Source organism: Balaenoptera musculus, chromosome 8 (assembly GCF_009873245.2).
Source record: "Balaenoptera musculus isolate JJ_BM4_2016_0621 chromosome 8, mBalMus1.pri.v3, whole genome shotgun sequence".
Taxonomy (NCBI): domain Eukaryota; kingdom Metazoa; phylum Chordata; class Mammalia; order Artiodactyla; family Balaenopteridae; genus Balaenoptera; species Balaenoptera musculus.
This window is the reverse complement of record NC_045792.1, coordinates 55,067,361-55,086,550: the sequence shown is the minus strand read 5'-3', so window position 1 is coordinate 55,086,550 and position 19,190 is coordinate 55,067,361.

Genomic DNA, 19,190 nt, shown 5'->3' with positions numbered 1-19,190 from the left:
TACCCCCGCCTCCCCGGAGTCCCCCGATCTTCTCTTTTCCCAGCTCCAGTCACCAGACTGGAAGCTCTGTGGGGGCAGAAGCCAAACCGAGGTTCTCTGACCTCAGGATATGGGACAGCACTTGCTCAGTAATAAAATAATAGTAACAACAACCAGCAGTGATTTCACAAGCTATATTCTATTCAGTTCTCTCAGTAGCTCCTCAAGGTAAAAAATATCCCCATTTTACTGCTGAGCAAAGGGATTAGAGAGGTTCAGTGTCTTACCTCTTACTCAAGGTCACACATCTGTCAGTGGCAAAGCTGGAATTGAAATCCAGGTGTCAGGCATCTCTCACTGTCTGCTTTGCTTTCCCTCATATATGCACTTTCATGAATATGTTTACATCGTATTTATAGTCACATTGACTTTCCAGGAAATATCTGAAATTGTGTGGAAACCATTTATAAAGAAAAGGGCAGTTCCTGACATTCATATGTCCCTGAGTCACTAACCCCCAAATAACTCCTGGCTCTGCTGCAGTTTGCTGCTTCTGAAAATGACATTACTTCAGCCTGTCCCAGCAAGGCCTCCATTTTATGTACATTCCTGTCTGAATACTTGAGAAGGGCTCACAGAGTGGGCCAACGGCTTTACGGTTTTTTAAGCACTTTTAAGTTGTACATGAGAAGGAGTGAATGAAGGAAAGCAGAAATATCTTAAGAGACTAAGCACCTTACCATGTGCCAAGCATGATATAAAGCTTTTTACAGATATTTTCTTACTGAATCTTCTCAACAACCATGTCAAGGGTATTTTACAGTTCTCCCCATTTTACAGATAAGGAAGTTGAGGCTATGGAAGTAGAGTGACTTGCCCAAGGCACTTAGCTAGTACTTGTTGGAATTGGGGTCATTCATTTATTCAACTGACTCCTGATGCCAGACCCATTATTACGGGCTGAAGATTCAAAGTGAAGAGCATGAAGCCTCTCCCTCTGGGATTTTACTAGTATCTGGGTCTGTCTGATCTGGCATCAAGAGCTCTTTCTACCACACCACAACCTTTGAAAAACTGCTTTGCACTCCCCTCTATGAGGCACATATGCTGTCGGTCTAGTTCATTCCTTGCTTCCCCAGCCACACCTATGGACTCCCTCTCTAGTTCCTCTCATTCAAACAATTCTGGAAATGCCACCTCCTGCACGAAGTCTTCCTTGACTTCTCCAGCCCACAGTCCCCTACCCCTCCTCCTTCTTTCTTATTGCTCTCCTTTACATGCACTTTTTCCTGGCCACTTCAGACAAGGAGCCCTTGAAGGCAGAGAGTGTGGCCAGTTCCTCTCTGGGTCCTCTATGTCAGGCTAAGTGCTTGGAAAAGGTCGGCCGATTGATCAGCAATGGCTGAGTGAGAGAGAGGATGAGAACTGGGAAAGACTTCGGAATATGGAGTGAGACAGACACAGTCTGTGTCTTTCTGTGTCTTTGGGCAAATCACTGCCTCTCTCTGACCCTCAGTTCTCTGTTTGTAAAATGGGGATCATGATCCCTGCCTCCCTCACAGCCTACAGGGAGGGTTGGGGTGAGGACGGATGTGAAAGCTACATCCTTTACGGAGTGGTCTGCTCTGTGTCCTGAAATTCACTGTGTGTCCTTGGGCAAGACATGGCCCTCTCTGGCACCTTTTCCCCTCTGATGGCCCAGATGACCACTATGGTCACACCTGGCTCTGCCTTAGCTACAGCACATGAAAGCTTGGTGTTGAAGCCCTCAGTCTTCCCAGTGTCTCAACCTACAGAGGCCCTGGCAGGCCCAGGCCTCTCCCTCTGGCCAGCCCAGGCCAGGGACCTTCCTGGGAGTTTGCAGGGCTCCAGACTTCCTGGAGTCTGGAAGGGAGAGGCTGGGAATGGGTCAGGCCTGGAGCCCCACCGAGGCTGCTGCTGTCCTACCAACCACACAGGAGGTCACGAGGGCATCCTGGGAAGTAGGGCAGGACGTCTAGACACACAGGCCCAGCTGAGGGGCTGAAGACAGAGCTCTGAGTTGCCTCAGAACCCTGCTAGACCCCTGATTTGTTGCTGGGTGACCTCAGTTTTCCCCTCTGTAGGATAGGGGCTGTTGGGACATGACAAATGTCACTCCCTCTGAGAGTCGCCCAGCTCGGGCCACATCGCCTCTCCCCCGGGCCACGCCGAGGGCCACCCCGCTGACCTCCTGATTCTCAGGTCACGCCTTTGGGCGCGTAAGGTTAAGTAGCCACCACTGCCCTCCGCCTAAGATGAAGGCAGAGCCATGAGGCCCTACCGTCAGGCTGCCAGAGCCAGGAGCCGGCTGGGCACTTCGTGCACATTATCTCAATTAGCTTTGCCCGTGGCCTTGGGAGGTTGGGATTCTCATCACCCCCAGTCTGCAGACGGGGAAGCAAAGGCTCAGAGAGGCAAAGCTGCTGTCCCGATCTAGTGTGTGCTCCATCTCCTGTGCTGTGGTGACAGTAGCAGGAGAAGGCATTTACTGAGCACCTGCTGGGTGCCAACACCCATCCAGCCAGATTGTCTGAGCCTCTTTATGTGTGTGTATGTGTGTGGGGGGGCTCTTCTTCCCATCCCCCGTCTCCCGGGCTGGCCTGAGAGAAGGTAGATGTCTGTAGAGGTGGAGCTGAGGGCGGGAGAGAGGGGACTGCTGTGAGCCGGCTCTCCTGTCAGATGGGGAAAGCAGTGGTACTGGCAGCATCCTGTAAAGCCCCACAGAGGCTGGGCGGCCAGAAGAGCAGGTGCAGGGTAGGGGACCCAAAGAAGAGAAGGGGAGAGGACAGAGGAGGGAGGGGAGGGGAGAGGAAAGGAAGGGAGGGGAGTAACTTGCTTGTGGCCACCAGGTCGTGCTGGTGGTCGTCCTGGCCACCACGTCGGGGACCTCCTCTGCCTGAAGCACCCCTCACTCCAGGGGCCAAGAGCTAAGTGAGATCCTTGGGCTCTCAGATGCTGCACCTCTCGGAGGCGCTGAGGTGTCCATGCCAGGACTCCCTGATTCCTGCTAAGATTTCCACGCCTCTGCGTGTCCAGTTCCAGGAGTTTGGGTGGATTGTGTGACAAGGTGAGGACTTTTGAAAGCCAGCCCTTTCTGAAAGCTGCCTTCAGGGTAGGATGTAGAGGCCTGGGTAGACTCTTTTGTCCCCAGATATCACTGCTTTATCATACTCTCGCACTGACTAAATTACCTCCATTAAATCACTTCTTGGGGTGAAGGTATCGAAAGCCTCTGTTAAAATGAAAATCTACTGTTTTCTAGACTTCTCATAAAATATCAGCTGAGCAGTGTCTTTATCTGTTAAGGGTTAAGATGGACAAAATCAGTTGTTTTAAACTCTTTTTTTTTAAACCGTTGGACCCTTTTAACCAAACTATTTATTGAACATAGCTGCTCTGATCAAGAAGCGAGAGAGACATTTGTTAAAGTCCCCGCATCAGTGGTGGGCTCAGAAGGACTCCAAGGAGGGGTGGCCCCTGAGTGGTCCCTAATGAATGGCTGGAATTTTGCCAGGAGGAAACGTGGTGAGGGCGTTTCAGGTAGAGGAACATTCTTGACGAAAGCATGGTGGTGAAAGGCTAGGTGGGCTGATGGCAGAGGCAGGTCTGTGGGGAGGGCCCCAGAGTGTCTGTGGGAGGCAGCCGTGGCTGGGGAGCAAGCTTCAGTGGGCCCAACTCCTTGCCAGGCTGGAGAGCGTGGGTCTGGGGCAAGTCCTGACGACACGGGGGTCACCACCATCAAAACACGTCCAGTCTAGTTGGGGGACAGACCTGCATTTACACAAGATACTCAGGGCTCTGATGGGGGCAGGGGGTGAAGCACAGGGGCTGAAGGGTACTGAGCCTGGCTGGGGGGACCCCAAAAAGCTGGGGTCAGGGAAGGCTTCCCGAAGGAGTTATGTGCTACCCATGTTGCATCTTAAAGTGGGTGTCAGCACCCCAAGGAGGGCGCTCCGCCAGAGGGGCCAGCATGGGCAGAGCCTGTGTGCAGTCCTCGAGGAGGGTTTGAAGCAGAGGAACGTGGCACCTGCCCTGCCCTATCCCAATGGGATCCCTGAGTGCAGCCAGCTCCCTCCCTGCACTGCCTCCCACCCTCCCTACCTCAAGCCTTACCCCTCCCAGTTCATCCTTGACTCCCCCAGGTCTTCTTTGCTGAAACCCAGCTGAGAACCCCAGCCCCGCCAAGCTGCACCCTCCGTGGAGCCCCCTGACCCTCAGGTGATGTCTAGACTTCTGAGGGGGAGTGGGAGGGCATGCATCAAGCCTGCATGATCCCAGCCCTGCCAAGCTCTCCAGCCTCCAAGAGGCAAAGAAAGGTGAGGCCGGGGCCGGAGGGGCCCCAGTGCCTCCTCCGGATGCAGCCAGCGGAACTTCCCGAGATAAGGGCCGCCAACAATGGGGGGCTGTGTGGTGCGGCCTATCTCCAGAGGAAATGAGTGGCCTCTGCACCATTAATCCGCTGCGGCCCACAGCACCCTCTGGAAGAGGGACCCAGGTTGGGGGAGGTGTTCCCAGCCCCCAGCCGCTGTCCCTGCCGTTCTAGGCCCTCCTGCTTCCAGGACCATACATATAAGTAAGGGCCTGGGGCAGGGGCAGAAGGAGGGGGCTACTTGGGCTGGGGAAGCAGAGCCTGGATTGGCTGCCTGACTGAGCTCAACCCTCTGTGGGCCCCAGCAAGCGCCTGTCCCCTTTTGGATCCCTTGTCCCCCACTAATCCCTGGGCTTCCTTCTTTCTTGGCTGTCCTCAGAGTCTGAGGATACCACATGCCTGTAATGCTTTTCTGTCTTCTGCGCCTCTCAGCACATGGGTCTCAGGACACATGCTTTATTTACCCAATTACGGGGGCTCTGATAGGGGATTTTAGACAGCAAGCAAGGCTGCTAGAGAAGACGTTTGGGCTTTGTGGACTGTCACAGCCACTGCAACTAAAGTCAGCGGGGAGAGTGCACGGCTCTGCTCTCTTCTGGGCCTCAGTTTCCTCCCCTGCACCGTGAGGGGTGGCACTCAATGGCCATCCTATGGAGGATGGGCCGCTGTGGCCAGTGATGAGGGGTGTGAAGCCATGGAGTTTCCATAAGTTTCCTCCCAGCCCCCCACCCCCTGCTGCCAAATTCCACCTTAGCCACTGACCAGCCATGTGACTCTGGGCAAATGCCTTCCTGCCTTGGGGCCTTGGTCTTCCTATCTGTAAAATGGGGCCCCTGGCCAGCTAGCTCACAGGAATTCTGTGACAGGGGGTGTAGGGGGGCTCTATATGCTACATAGGGAGGGGTCACTGTCCCTGAAGTGGCCTGGGCTGGGGCTCCACATCCAGGGCCCCATCTCCAGGCCCCGGAGTCCAGCCTTCTCTGCCCCCTCCCCTCCCCACTTCCCATCTCTCACTCTTACCCCCACCTCTTGGATGGCCACACTCAGGGAAAGAGGTCAAGAATGCCACCCCAGGAGATATTCAAAACAATGCACAGGACCCATGAGGTCCTTATATCACCAAGGTCAGCCCACTCATTGTTCAGACAGGGAAACTGAGGAGACAGAGGCTGAGAGTCTCCCAAAGCCAAGTGGGTGGCAGAGAAAAGCCTGGAATGCAGATTTGCTCTCCCACACCCTGGCTCTGGAATGTTAGGGCTGGAAGGATCTTCGGGCTCAGGTTGTCCAAATCCTCTCTGTTGCTGAGGCCTAGAAAGGAGGAAAGCTAAGCCCAAGGTCTCCCCAGGAGCAGTCTGAAGCCCTGACCTCCCAAGTCCAGGACCCCTTCCAGGCCTAGTGTCCCAGTGGCCCATCTAGGTTGGGGTATCCCTGCCTGTGCCCAAGCTTGCAGTCAGGAACAGCAGCTCAGAGATCAAAAGAGAAGGAACCACCACCAAAACATATTGGTGTGAGCCCTTTCCACCCACCCCACCGTGCCGCCTTCTCCACTTCCCACGGCTCCTTCTCCCTCCCAAGGGGCCTTTCTTTCAGAAAGGAAAACTGTTGGAATGAGGAGGAGGAAGCAGGTGGCCTTGTCCCAGGAACGGCTTGCCTCGGTCCTGGGGTCCCTGACATCAGTGTCCTCCCCACCCGGCTGCTCAGGCTGCCATCACTCCCCAGGACATTGTGTCCTGGGCGTGGTCCAGCTCTCTCAGAGCAAAGAAAGAAAAGTGAAGTTTGCTGAATCTCTACGCTATGCTTAGCCCTGTGCCAGTGCATCCCTATGCATGATCTCTGTTCATCCTTAACACAGCCCTGGAGGTGGGAATGAATGCTCCCACTTTACAGATGAAAAAGTTGTGGTCCAGAGAGGGAGAGTGACTTCCCCAGGGTCACACAGATGGTACATGGCAGAGTCAGGGCTAGGCCTGGCCTGAGCTCATTGTATTGCACCCTGATGCCCCTTCCCCACCCCGCCTTTAGAAAATCAACCTTATAGACATGAAAGTATAATCTGGCTCCGTGACCCTCTCTGGTCCATTAAGACAGGGGTCCCCAACCCCCGGGCCACAGACGGGTACCGGTCCGTGGCCTGTTAGGAACCGGGCCGCACAGCAGGAGGTGAGTGGCAGGCAAGGGAGTGAAGCTTCATCTGTATTTACAGCCACTCCCCATCACTCGCATTACCGCCTGAGTCCTGCCTCCTGTCAGATCAGCAGTGGCATTAGATTCTCATAGGAGCACGAACCCGACTGTGAGCTGCGCATGCGAGGGATCTAGGTTGCGCGTTCCTTATGAGAATCTAATACATGATCATCTTGAAACCAACCCACCTCCCCACCCCCTGTCCGTGGAAAATTGTCTTCCACAAAACCCGTCCCTGGTGCCACAAGGGTTGGGGACTGCTGCATTAAGGGATTCACTGATGAGATGAATCTGGCAGAACAAGTGGGTTTCATGGTGTCATCCACACCTCCCCACCCTGCCCGCACGTCCTGTTGATACCCAGCAACGGGACCACACCTCATTGCCTCCTCTTGGTGCTCAGAAAGCCTCACATATTTTGGATCTGGGTTCTTTTTTTTTGGCCGCACCCGTGGCTCGCGGGATCTTAGCCGGACCAGGGATTGAACCTGGGCCTCCCCACAGTGGAAGCGCTGAGTCCTAACCACTGGACCGTCAGGGAATTCCCAGGATCTGGGTTCTTAAGTTCCCTATTTCTTGGGATCTGTGAGTCTGTGCTAGCTTCCCTGGAATCTCCCAGGCCGGGCTCCCACGACCCCAGGCTTCCTTCTGTCCCAGCTGTGACCACCTTGAGGGTTATTTTTCTGTTTACATGTGCTTCTTCGCACCAATCCATAAGCTTTCCTCAGGGATAGTGGGTCTGGTGGATCTCTGAGTCAGCGCCCAGCACAGGGCCGTGCATGCAGTACGAGACAGGGAAAGTTTGTTCAATGAATAGATATGATTCCTTGATTTTGTTTGGCACCTGCTCTCTGCCCTTGGCATGAAAAAGACTTTCAAGGCGGCAACAGAGGACTCAAGATTGTGCAGTGAGGTGGCCTTTGACATTTTTAACCCCGGATCAAGTCCTGGATGTCAGTGCAGCAGCCCTGGGACACACATGGCAAGGGGCAGCTAATGGCCCTGCCTTCTGCCCAGCTGTTTTGAAATCCTGCCACCTTCCCAGTCACTGGATGCCTGTTCTGTTCCAAGGCCCAGGCCAAACACTGTCCCCATAATGAGGTAGGTGGTATGTCCCCACTGACAGGTAAGGAGACGGAGTTCAGAGAGTGGCAAGAACTTTCCCAAGGCCACCTAGCTTGGAAGGGGTGACGCAGCACTTCCAACCATCCTGTCCGGTGTGGCTCTGCCTCTCCAGTCTCTGGTGCACTGGGGGCAGCTCTAGAGGACGACTTTCTTCCAGGCAGAGAGAGGGATTCTCTCAGTGTGAGAGAGTGAGCCCCCATCCCACGTGGAATGCAAGACGGGCAAGATGGACACTTGGTGAAGATGCACGGAGAGGATGGCACACTCCATAAAAGCCTGCGGAGACTTGAGTGGGAGTCAGTCTGTCCCAGGCTTCAAACCCTGTCCTCCCCAGAGCAGCTGGGCCTGGGGCCACCAGATACAGGTGAATGGAGCCCAGAAGAGCTGGCCAGGCAGCAGAGGCCATGTGTGGATTGGCACTTGGCTGCCAGAGGCAGAACAGGCTGGAGCAGACAGCGTGAGAGCAGCTAGGCGTGGAGCATGGAGGGGGGACACTGACAACTCTGGCAGGAGAAGTGGCTCCTGTGGCCCAAGAGATGGGAGGGAGCCAGGGAAAGGGGTGTCTGGAGAGCAGGGCAGGGGTGGGGGTGGGGTGGGGGAGGTGGGGGCACTGGTGAGCCGGGCCTGAGGCTCAGGGTGGAGGGGAGGCAGGGGGCCTGCTGATCGGAGGGGGTGGGGGAGGAAGTTGAACGTGTTTCCACGGGGATGGAAGCCGGTGAGGACAAAGTGGGGAGGTGCTGGGTGGAGAAGGGATCTGCCAGAGGGAGGAGCAGGCAGGGAGCCCAGAGATGGGACGCAGGAAGTCTCTTCCATGGGACAGGCCAGGAGGAGGACAGAGTGAGAATGGGAACGGACTCTGGTGAGTTTGAGGGGCAGGAAGTTTCAGTGCATTCCCTTTGCAGCAAGAGCATCCTGTCTGATGAGAGTGGAGTGCCTCGAGGGAGAAAGACTTGCTGCCAACGAGAGATGGGGAGAGAGCTGAGCAGAGCATTTGGAAATGCTGCCGCTGAGGACCAAACGCAGGTGGTCACAGACCCACAGTAACTCGCAGTGCTGACTGTCGCTGACACCTAGTGACCCAGGCAGCCTGACTCCAGAGTTGGGCTCTTTACCATTATACTCTCCCCTTCATCATGGAGAACTTAGGAATATTTATATTTATAGGGAACTTAGGAAGTGCCAGGCCCTGCACCAAGCCTTTTACGAAGTGTTAACTTGTTTAAGCCTCATAACAATCATAAGAGGCAGGTACATTGATTACACACGCAGACACACAGACACGCGCAGATATACAGACATGCACTGGTTCGCGTTCAACCTGGGATGGAGCATGCGGTGGAGGAGGGACGGCGCTGTGGTTGAGAGACCCCTCCTGTCCGGCTCTCAACCCCTCTTCACCTCCCCACCCACCTTTTCCTGCAGGGGCCATGCACCTCTGCTCTGTGTCTCCCTTGGACTGAACATTCTCTGTTAATGGTTTTCAGACTATCCTTCCTCATCCTGCAAAGCCCTGACTCATACCCACTTTGGCAGTTGGGAAGACTGAGAAATCTAAGTCCCAGGCCCCTATGATGGACAATTCCAGGCCCTCACCTCTAGGGTAGACTGCCTGGTGTTGAAAGTTCCCCCACCCCCGCTTACCCCACCTGCAGCCCAAGCACTCCTGGGAAAGGGCCCCCAGAGCTGGATGTGGGCAGCTGGAGTAGAGCGAGGCCCCTCTAGCATATGACTGGGGTGGCTTGGGGAATCACCAAGTTCATTATCCCTGGGCAGTGCCCGACTAGCCAGAAAGAGAAAGGGGGCCTCTGCAGCTGCTGCCTGCCTCCCATCATGCCCTGCACCTCCATGGAGGTCCTTCCTCCCCTCCCTGGTCCCAGAGATCATTGGCTGCCTCCCTCCCCACCCCCAGTTCTGCGTAAACTAGAACTCCTTCCAGGAGGTCCCCTGGGCTGCACAAATTTTACCACATTTCAAATTCTTCCTGCCCTGTCTCCAGATCCAGTCTCTGCCCACCCATCAAGCCATCCAGTCATTCACCCATCTGCCCACTGTGTCCATCCTTCCTTCATCCAGCATCTAAAATGACTATGTTGCTAGATGCCAAAGACATAAAATCCTTGCCCTACCCTCTCAACAGGGCTATGGTGAGGTTCAAAGGAGCTAATGGTTGTGAACGTTCTGGGTAAACTGCTGGGATCCGTGCCGTGGGGCAAGCTTCTAGCTCATTTCCAGAGCAGGGGAGCACTGGGAGGCAAGTACCCTGAAAGCTTGAAGCCACCTGGTGCCTTCTGGGAATGAAAAGATTCTGTCTGCCGGGAACCCAGAAGTGAGGAGGGGAGGGCCTTGTAGTGAGGCTGAAGGTAAAGACAGGGCTGGGCTGTGAGGACCTTGGGGGTTGGGGGAAGGAGTTCCAATTTTGTTCTGTGGGTGTTGGGGGGCAGAGATAGGATTTCCCGGGGAAGTTGTAGGACCAGATCTGCAGGGCAGCTGGTACGGACAGCCCATGCTATCTCCATGGAGAATACAGAGACCTTCAAAGAAGAGGAGGCCACTGGGAAGTGAGGGTTGAGTCCCATCAGTGGAAGGAGAGGGAGCTCTGGTGCTTCCTCACAATTGGAGTCTGAAGCCATAAGCCAAGAGTTAAGCTGGAGAATTCTAGAAGCTTCATAAATTTGGGCATGGTCCTTCCCCCTGCCTGGGTCCCATGGAGCATCCTGACACAGGAGGGGTGTCTGGTTGGTCCTGGGAAGGAAGAAAAGGAGACTGGGGAGAGGGTTTCCCCTGCCAGGCACTCCGGGGGAGCCCCAAGAATAGAGTAGGCCCAGCTGGGAGGGGAGAGCAGAGGGGGCTGGGCAGGGCCAGTTGTGCAGGGTGTTCACTGCACAAGGGCAGCCCACTGAGGGCATGAATGGGTGGTGAAATCCTGGCATGGGGCTGTATCTGCTCAAACAGGAGCCTTTTTTCTAACTTTCATAAAGGTACCATAGAGCCTTACTGGGGCCCTTGGGCCATAGGAGAGCAAAGGGGGCCTTGGAGCAAATTCAGGAGTTGAGAATCCAGGAGCCTAGTAGGGCCTATCACTATCTATCTCTTGCTCTTTCAAAACACCACCTAGTTTTCCCCTGGGCAACGAGGGAAATGAGGCTTCACTGGCTTGCTGAGGACCCAGCCTGAGGAAATGGGGCAGGCTGATTCTGGAATCTCCAGCTGATTCAGGCACTGTGTGTCCTCATGGCAGACCTGTGTGGCTTGGCCAGGAGAGGGGAGGTATGGCAGGGCGACCCCGAGTTCTGCTGCTGCTCTACCGGGCACTGTCGGGCAGTTTCCAGAAGACCCATCTGAAAAGTGAGGCATCAAATGAGATGGTGGCCGCACTTGAGCTGGCCTCCAGGAGGCTGTGAGGCCCGGCAGGGGAAGGCCTGCTGGGGGCTGAGCTCAGCGTCCATCCCGGCCGGGCCATGTCGGGTCACTTTGTGGCAGTGGCACATCACTGTCCCCTCTGCAGCTCAGTGTCCTCGTCTACACAGAGATAGTGTCTGAGGCCTGCCCTGAGGTATCTTCTAACTCTCAGACCTGAATCCCTTACCTGTGCACATGCCTTTCTCCCCCATCACCTCACCTGATTTCATTTCCGTCTGAATTAGGCAGATGGCATTAGACCTATTTGACTAGGGGAAAAACAGGCTCCACCATGGAGGCCCAAGATCCCACAGTGGGCAAGTGATGAAGCCAGAATTGGCTCCTGGAGCCTGAGGTCATCGTCTCCCTGCCCTGGGGTGCCTGGTGGCTGCTGTGAGCTGGGACGGACACCCTCCTGCCCACAGGAGGGGGTGTGGTCGGGAAGCTCAGTCAGGCCAGGGGGCAAGAGATCCCTCAACACGAACGGGGGTGCTTTCTCCCGTGACTTCCGGAGAGCCCCTACCTCTCCAGCCCTCCCTCTCTCCCAGCCGCCCATCTTCTCCACACCCCAGACTCCAGAGGCCCGGTCTGGGTGCCGGAGTGATGGCTACCATTTGGGAGCACAGACCTCGCCAAACCCACCGCTCAGCACCATACACACATCAACTCATTTGAGCCTCTCAACAGCTCTGCAAGGTACAGGAGTTTTATTCCCAGTTTACAGATGAGGAAACAGAAACCCAAAGAGGATAAATCACTGCCTCAAGTCACAGCTAGCAAATGCCGGCCTTAGGAGCAGAGTCTGTTCCTAACAGCTCTACCGTCCTGCGTTCTGGCCAACATGGCCTATCGTTCGGGCTCAGAGTCTGACTCTCGGAGCGGATGGGCCAGCCCTGGCCCTGCAGGGCTCGCCCAGCACAGAGCCAGCACCCGCTGCCTTCTGGAGCCACGGGGTCATGGCCGTCAGGAGGCCCGCCCCGCCGGCTTTACGTCTGGGTTGTTTTCTGGAGCTCTAAAGACAGAAAGAGAAGCTCCTGCCAGACCTGGCACGAGGCCTTAGCCTGGAGGGGCCACAGCGCCCAGGCTGTCCCTGGGGACCCTGGGGTTTCGGGCCTCCTGTCCTGTCCCAGGGGACTCCATCTGCACACTCGGAGCTATATCCCTCTGGTTCCTGGGGAGCAGCTTTGCACGAATGGACACGAATAGCTCCGATGAGGGAGAGTTTCTAGTTTGGTCCTCCCCCAGTCCTCCCTGCTCCAGCCCTGTTTCACACCCCACGTCAGGGCATCCCCGAGTGCAACCCCACTGCCAGAAGGGGAAACTGAAGCTCTGCAGGGGGCCCTGACTGGCGCAAAGCTGTACAGCCTGGGGACCCTGCTCTATTCCCCTTCTCTGCCAAGCCCTCCTGCCCCAGCTCAGCACGATGGGGCCCAGCCTGGTTTTAGCGCCTGAATTATTACGGGCCTTCCACTTCTCCCGGACAAAGTTCCAGCTCCTCGGCCTGGCAGGTCAGGTCCAGACAGAAGAAACAGTGTCTGCAAAAGCCTAGAGGTGTGAGCAGGGGGAGCTGGGTGTTGTATGTTAATCAGACCCCATGGGTCAGACCCGGAGAACTGTGTGAGCTTCGGCTCTGAAGCCAAAATCAACAGAGGTGCAGTGGACACCCCTGGGCAACCTCCCTGCCACCTTTCCTGCCCTGACGCCCACCATCACCTGGGGCCTTCTCAGCCTATCAATCAAGAGCCTAACCGGGTAACCAAGACTGAGCCCTGAACTTTCTCTCACTTCTCACCCACCAAGGAAAGAAGCACGGCCTCTGAGGGGGCATCTACTTCAGCCTCTGAGGACCCCCAGGACACACGACACACTGCTCTGAAGGTGCTGCTCTGTGGCGAGTGGGGGTACCAGGGGCTTTGCATCTCGGAGGCCTCAGTGCTACAGAGTCAGTGGGAGGCAGGTGGGAAAAAAAGGTGGAAAGAAGTGAGAAAATTTATTCGTTCAAGAAGTTTTTTACTGATTGCTTACTACACACCTCGTACAGAGTGAACGAGTACAGAATGAATGAGTGAGAAAATCAGTGGGTGGGCGTGCATGCTGGCAGCTGGCCCTTGGTGAACCTGGGGGCGGGGGGAGGGGGCTGCCAGGTGGGGCTGAGGACCTGGCAGGAGACCCTGGGTGGGCATATCAGTGAGTGGTCCTGGCTCGATCACAAGGGCGTCCACTGGCATTCTCTCTCAGAGGCCAGGCAGGGGGTCTGGGCCCTGACAGGCCACTCGCCCCATAAAAGCCCTGATTTACGCTGCAGCCGCCTGCGGGCCGTGATGTCGCCTGCGCCTTGTTTATTTGTGAGAGCCAGGTTAGGGTCTGGCTCCTCTGTCCTTCCCGGCTCCATGTGTTCTAACCCCACATGGTGAGGAAGATGGATGCCTTGGAATTATTTTGCATGAAATGGCTGTGGAAAACTATTTGGCCGGCATTTGATTTCACCTCTTGTTACAGCATAATTTGTTATCCTGAAACATGAGCAGCTGGAGGCCTGGAAGAGCAGATGTTCCTGGGGAAGGTGAGGGCTCCCCAGGCAGGGGTGGTAGTGACACGGGGCAGCGGCAGAGCACAGCTTCTGCCACGCAGGCCTGTGCCCCTTATGACTGTGGGAAGCTCACAGAGGCCTTTCTGGGGCTTGCTTTCCCCCATCTGTAAAATGGGGATGAGGACACCTCTCTCTCAGAGGTGTTGTGAGGACTCGATGAAACAATTCACAGAAAGCACTTAGCATAGTGCGTGACCCACAGTAAGATTCAATAAATGTTTGCTATTATTCCTGGAAGAGATGAATGTCTAAGACAGGCTTTTTTTTTTTTTTTCCCAAGAGAGGCTTTTAAAGCGTGAGTAGAAGTGAACCTGGTGAAAAGATGTGTTTTCTGGCACAGCATGAGAAAAGACATGGAAGGGAAAACGGGAACAATTATTTGATGTGGCTGAAACAGAAAGAAGGAGGCAGGCAGCAGTGGGAGAGGGCGCCTCGGGCTGGGAGGAAAGCTGCGTAAAGTCCACAGAGTTAGCTGAAAGGCCCCCCATATGTGTTTCTTAGGACCACCATAAGCAAGCACCACAACTGGGGGGCTTAAAACAAGAGCAATTTATTCTCTCACGGTTCTGGAGGATAGAAGTCCAAATCCAAGTTTGGGCAGGCCCATGCTCTCTCTGCAGGTTCTAGAGAAGAAGCCTTCCTCGCCTCTTTCTAGCATCTGGTGGTGGCCAGCAGGCCTTGGCATGTCCTGGTTTGCAGCTGCATTACTCCAATCTCTGCCCCTGTTGTCACATGGCATTCTACCCCATGCCTGTGTTTGTGTCTCCTCTTCTTCTTGTAAGGACAACAGTCATACTGGATTTAGGGCCCACTCTTTGGAAGACCCTAGGCCTCCACTCTGCAGCCTTAAAAGCAGAGTCATCCAGACTTGACTTCTATCTGTGCCAGGGCAGAGTCCCAGAGAGGACAAAGACCTCCCCCAAGGTCGCACATGGGCCCACAGCAGATGGGGGGCTGGACCTCAAGCCTCCTGCCTCCCAACCCATGCTCTCCCATCACCCCAGCTGCACACGTGCTCCCTGCTCTGGACCAAGAATTTCAAGGGTTATAGGAGATAAGGATGGGAGTGGGAGGTGGTATTGAGTTTGGAGCCCTCTGGAAGGGTGGGGAGCATCAGGTGAAGAGGGCACATCTGGGTGGAAAGGCAAAGTGAGGGGATTAGGGCAGTGGGGACAGGTGTGTGTGTGTGTGTGTGTGTGTAGAATACATGGCCCTGAAGGGACAGTGGCACCAAGAGAAAAAGGAGGGCTTTATTTGTGGGGAAGACTGATAATGCCCCTCTGGAGAGAGGAGGTCTCAGAACTGTGGACAAAGCTGAGGGTGGGTGCTGCTGCCCTGAACTCAGAGACAAGGTCTAGTTGGATTAAGTGGTTCTCCCAGTTTTACGTTGCAATAAATCAGCTGTTCTGTGAAGACTTTCAGGTGCCCTCAGGCCAAAAGGGTTATTCACTCTAAGGACACACTGTCCCGTGCAACCCCTGTCAGGAGTGAGGGCCAGCCTTGGTCCCGTGAGGACTAGGAAAGCAGCCAGGGGCTGAGGAGGCAGAGCCAGGGTGCTTCTTATCACTGCCTCTCTCTGCAGATGCTTTCCTGGACTCATGGGGGAGGACACACACCCCGCAGTCCTCCCTTCATCTGTCCCTCAATATGGGCCACACCTGGAGACTGACTGAGGGCCAGAGCTGACTCTGAACACCAAACCCCCAGTTCAGCAAGGGAACATGTGATTGGCCAGCCTGGGTCACGTGCTCACGCTCACCCAGTCAGGAGCCAGGATCCCAGGTGAGTAAACATGGCTGCCAGGGCCCCACCCTCGGTGTGACCCTCAGAGGAGTTCTCAGTGGGCTCAGCTCACCCCAGACGGTGCCTGCCTGCCAGCAAAAACCAAAGATTATTCAAATTCAAAGGAGAAAAGTTCACAATGATACAAAAGGCGTATACATGCCACATTAAAAACAACCTAGGCACAGAGGAAATACAAAGTAGGATAAAGAAAAAGCGACAGACACACTCCAAAGCTCTACCATGAGGACGCGGGAGCCACAGCTGAGGCCTCGCCAGGCTAGCATTCCGTCTGAAAAGAGCAGAGAGCAGAAGCCCTGGCTGCCTGGCATAGGGAAGACCACGCACCCACCAGCCCGCCCCATCCACCACTGTACCCCCTGGCAATCTGATCACCTCTCTGAGCCTCCACTTTCTCATCTGCCAAATGGGGGTGCTAATCAGCCTTACCTCTCGGGGCAGTGGTTGGGACTAACCTGAGGATGCGTTTTAATAAGGGGCTGACCCAGGGTCTAACAAATGATAGGCACTCAGCATTTGCCAGTTCTCTCCATTTCTTTCCTCCTACACCAGGGTCCCACAGACTTTAAATAAAGGACCTGCCCCCCTCTGAAGATTAGCCTGAGGTGCTTCTTGTCTCCCTCATGAGTGTTAGGGCCTGCTTTACCTTCAGCTACTATTTATTTCCCTTGGAAGCCAGAAGCACGTCCAAATGTGAGCACAGACTGCTGGCCGAGAGTCCCCAGCTGAGCATTACCAGTGCTCTAGGAGGTGCTAAGGGCCTTAATAAGGCCAGCTACCATCCGTTTAATGTGCCCATGGCCTTCATGTTGCTACTCTGGAAAGGTTGGGGCTGGCCTGGTCCCTCGCCCACCTCATTCTCTGGCGGCTGCTGGGAGACAGCAAGCCCTCTGCGGAGGTTTGTCAGGCAGACAAAAACCCAGGCCTGGAGCTGCTCTCCTGCACTGGCTGGCTGCTGGCTCACGGGATAGAAATTCCATCTGCCTGGGTCTCCAGGGGAGGGCTGTTCAGCACAGGCCTGGGAACCGCAAGCCCCTTGGGGAGCCTGGAGCCCTGAGTTCACTGTCTGACCCCTCCTTCCCTGTCCTAGCCTAGCCTGGGGCAGCTTGGGACCCCCAGTTCCTCCTGGAATCTCTATTTGGGTTTGGTTTGGGGTTGGAGTTTGTTTCCAACTTGTTTCCAAGTTGTTTCAGGGCAACTTGATCCCAACCCAGCCCCCAACCCCTACCCCCATCCCTGCCCCTCTGGAGGGGGCTTGACTTCGAGACATGCTGACAGGGCTGGCTCCTCCAGACCTCCCACCAAGGGCACGGGTTCAGTTGACTTTGATGTCCTGAAAGGAGGCCTCCCAGCCTCAACCCCCTCTCCCCCAATAGTAAATAAGTCAGAGGCTGTGAAGCCAAATGCCACCTGGTGGAGTAAAACAGAAAAAGAAAAACAGCCGTAGGGAGACAGAATAGGTGGGGTAGAGACACTTCTGGACCAATTCCTTACTGTGTGACCTAGAGGAAGACAGTCAACCTCTCTGAGAGGCGGCTGAAATGACCACATGAATACCTGTGAGAAGGCACATGTGACAGATGACCAGGTGACCAGTACAGTCCCTTCCAAGGCCCAGTCAATTACTATTCTTTGTCTTTAATGTGTATGGATGCCTTTGGCCCACACTATGTTTTGGTTAAAAAGTAAACGCATTTTAGTCCTGCTCTCAAGGAAACTGCAGGCCTGGGGTCTAAGTCCTAGATGAGTAAACTGAGCCTCAGAGAGGAAAGGCACACTCAGAAAGGGAGTTGGCAGGGGGACGGGCTGGGCACTCCACCAAGTGTGTTACTGCCTGTGCTCTACCAATGAGGAAACAGAGGCTCAGGCAATTACACGAATGTCCCAGATTTATTGTCAGGGAGGGTGTGCAGGGTGGGGATGGAGATGCAAGAAAGGCTTAACCAGAAGTCTTATCTGTCCTCTTCCCTAGCGGGCCTGATATCAACGTCCTCAGAGTGGCTCGTGGCCTCAGCCCAGCTTTGTCCCCGGGCACCTGGTTTTCCTGCCCTTACCTCTGAATCATGTCAGGTCACCAGAGCTTCTCAGAGAGCCCTGCACTGTTCAAGCCCCTGAATGCCTCACATTCGGAGAAAGGCTAGAACATGATAAGCCAGAAGCTACCCACCAGTTGACTGTTCACCTAGGATTATTATGCCCTTGCTGCCATGAAACTGGAGGTCAGAAAGGCTGAGTGCCTTGTCCAGAATCTCATGTTATGGCATCATCAGAGTTGGGGTCAGACTCAGGTCTGCCTGTCACCAGAGCCTTCCTCCCAACACTGAGATGTCAGGGTCTTGTGTAGGGCAGGAGCCCCAGCTGCGAGGGCCACAGCCTTCCCTGCTTCTACTGCTGTGTGACCCTGTACAGAGAGTTTTCACAGTGTCTTAAACCACAAACATTTATTTCTCACAGTTCTGGAGGCTGGGAAGTTCAAGATCAAGACACTGGCGGACTTGGTGTCTGGTGAGGGTGCTCTTCCTGGTTTGCAGATGGACAGCTACTTCCTGTGTCCTCACACAGTAGACAGAAATCATCTCTCTAGTGTCTCTTCTTGTAAGGGCACTAATCCCATCGAGGAGGCTCCACCCTCATCACCTCATCACCTCCCAAAGGCCCCACCTCCAAAAACCATCACCCTGGGGATTAGGGCTTCAATACATGAACTTTGAGGGGACGCAAACGTTCAATCCGTGGCACATGGATACCACAGGCAGTGGACTCTTGCATCCAACCTGATGTTTTTGGCAGCACCTTGATGGGGATTCTAGGATTCCATATGCAAAGATTTCATGTGGTAAAAGGAATCTCTGGCTTTAATGTAATATAACACTAAGATATCATTAGTGTGGCTTTCTGATTCAACAGTTCTTGAATTCTAGCATTACATTAGTCTAAGCTTCCATTATCCTGTGATTCTAAGATTCTACAATTCTACGTTCCCCTGAAAGCTTAGGCTCTGAGGAATAGGAAAATCCAGCTGGTGGTACCAGGGTGGGTAAAGAGGCAGCTTTTCCATCCTATGGACTTTTCTAACAACGATGAGCAATGTGCTGTTTGGTTTTCATTGCATTCAAAGGAAAGCTTGGCCAAGCCACATCAGACTGTGAGTTCACCCACCCTGGGCAGGACAGCCCATGGAGCCAGAGGGGAAGGAGGAGGAAGGGAGGAAAGAGAGGGGGAGAAGGGGAGGACAGGGGGAGAAGGGGAGGACAGGGGGAGAAGGGGAGGACAGGGGGAGAGGGAAGAGGCAGCATCAACCTACCAGGCTGGAGGTGGCCAGTGCTCCATCCCCTTCAGTGAGGGTCTGAGTTGTGTGTGGTGCTGTGCTGGACACCAGAATCCTGTGTCACTCTTCTCTGGTCCTCACGCACCAAGCTGGGAGTGGCCTGCCAAGAGCAGGGACAGATAAGCAGACAAGAACAGATGAGAACAGGAGCAGGGGGTGAGAAGGCAGTCAGGGAGGGCTTCCAAGAGGAGGTAATATCTGCATCAGGAGTCAAAGGCAGTAGATCAGTAAGGGAAGGATGCCCAAGAGTCTGGGGAGTGACAGCTGGTTCCATGTGGCTGGAGCCTAAAAGGAGAAGGCAGGAAGTAGTGAGAGCTGGGGTTGTAGAGTCACCAGGGGTCAGTCCATGCAGGGCCTTGACTGCCATAATAACCTTGGACTCCACTCTGAGG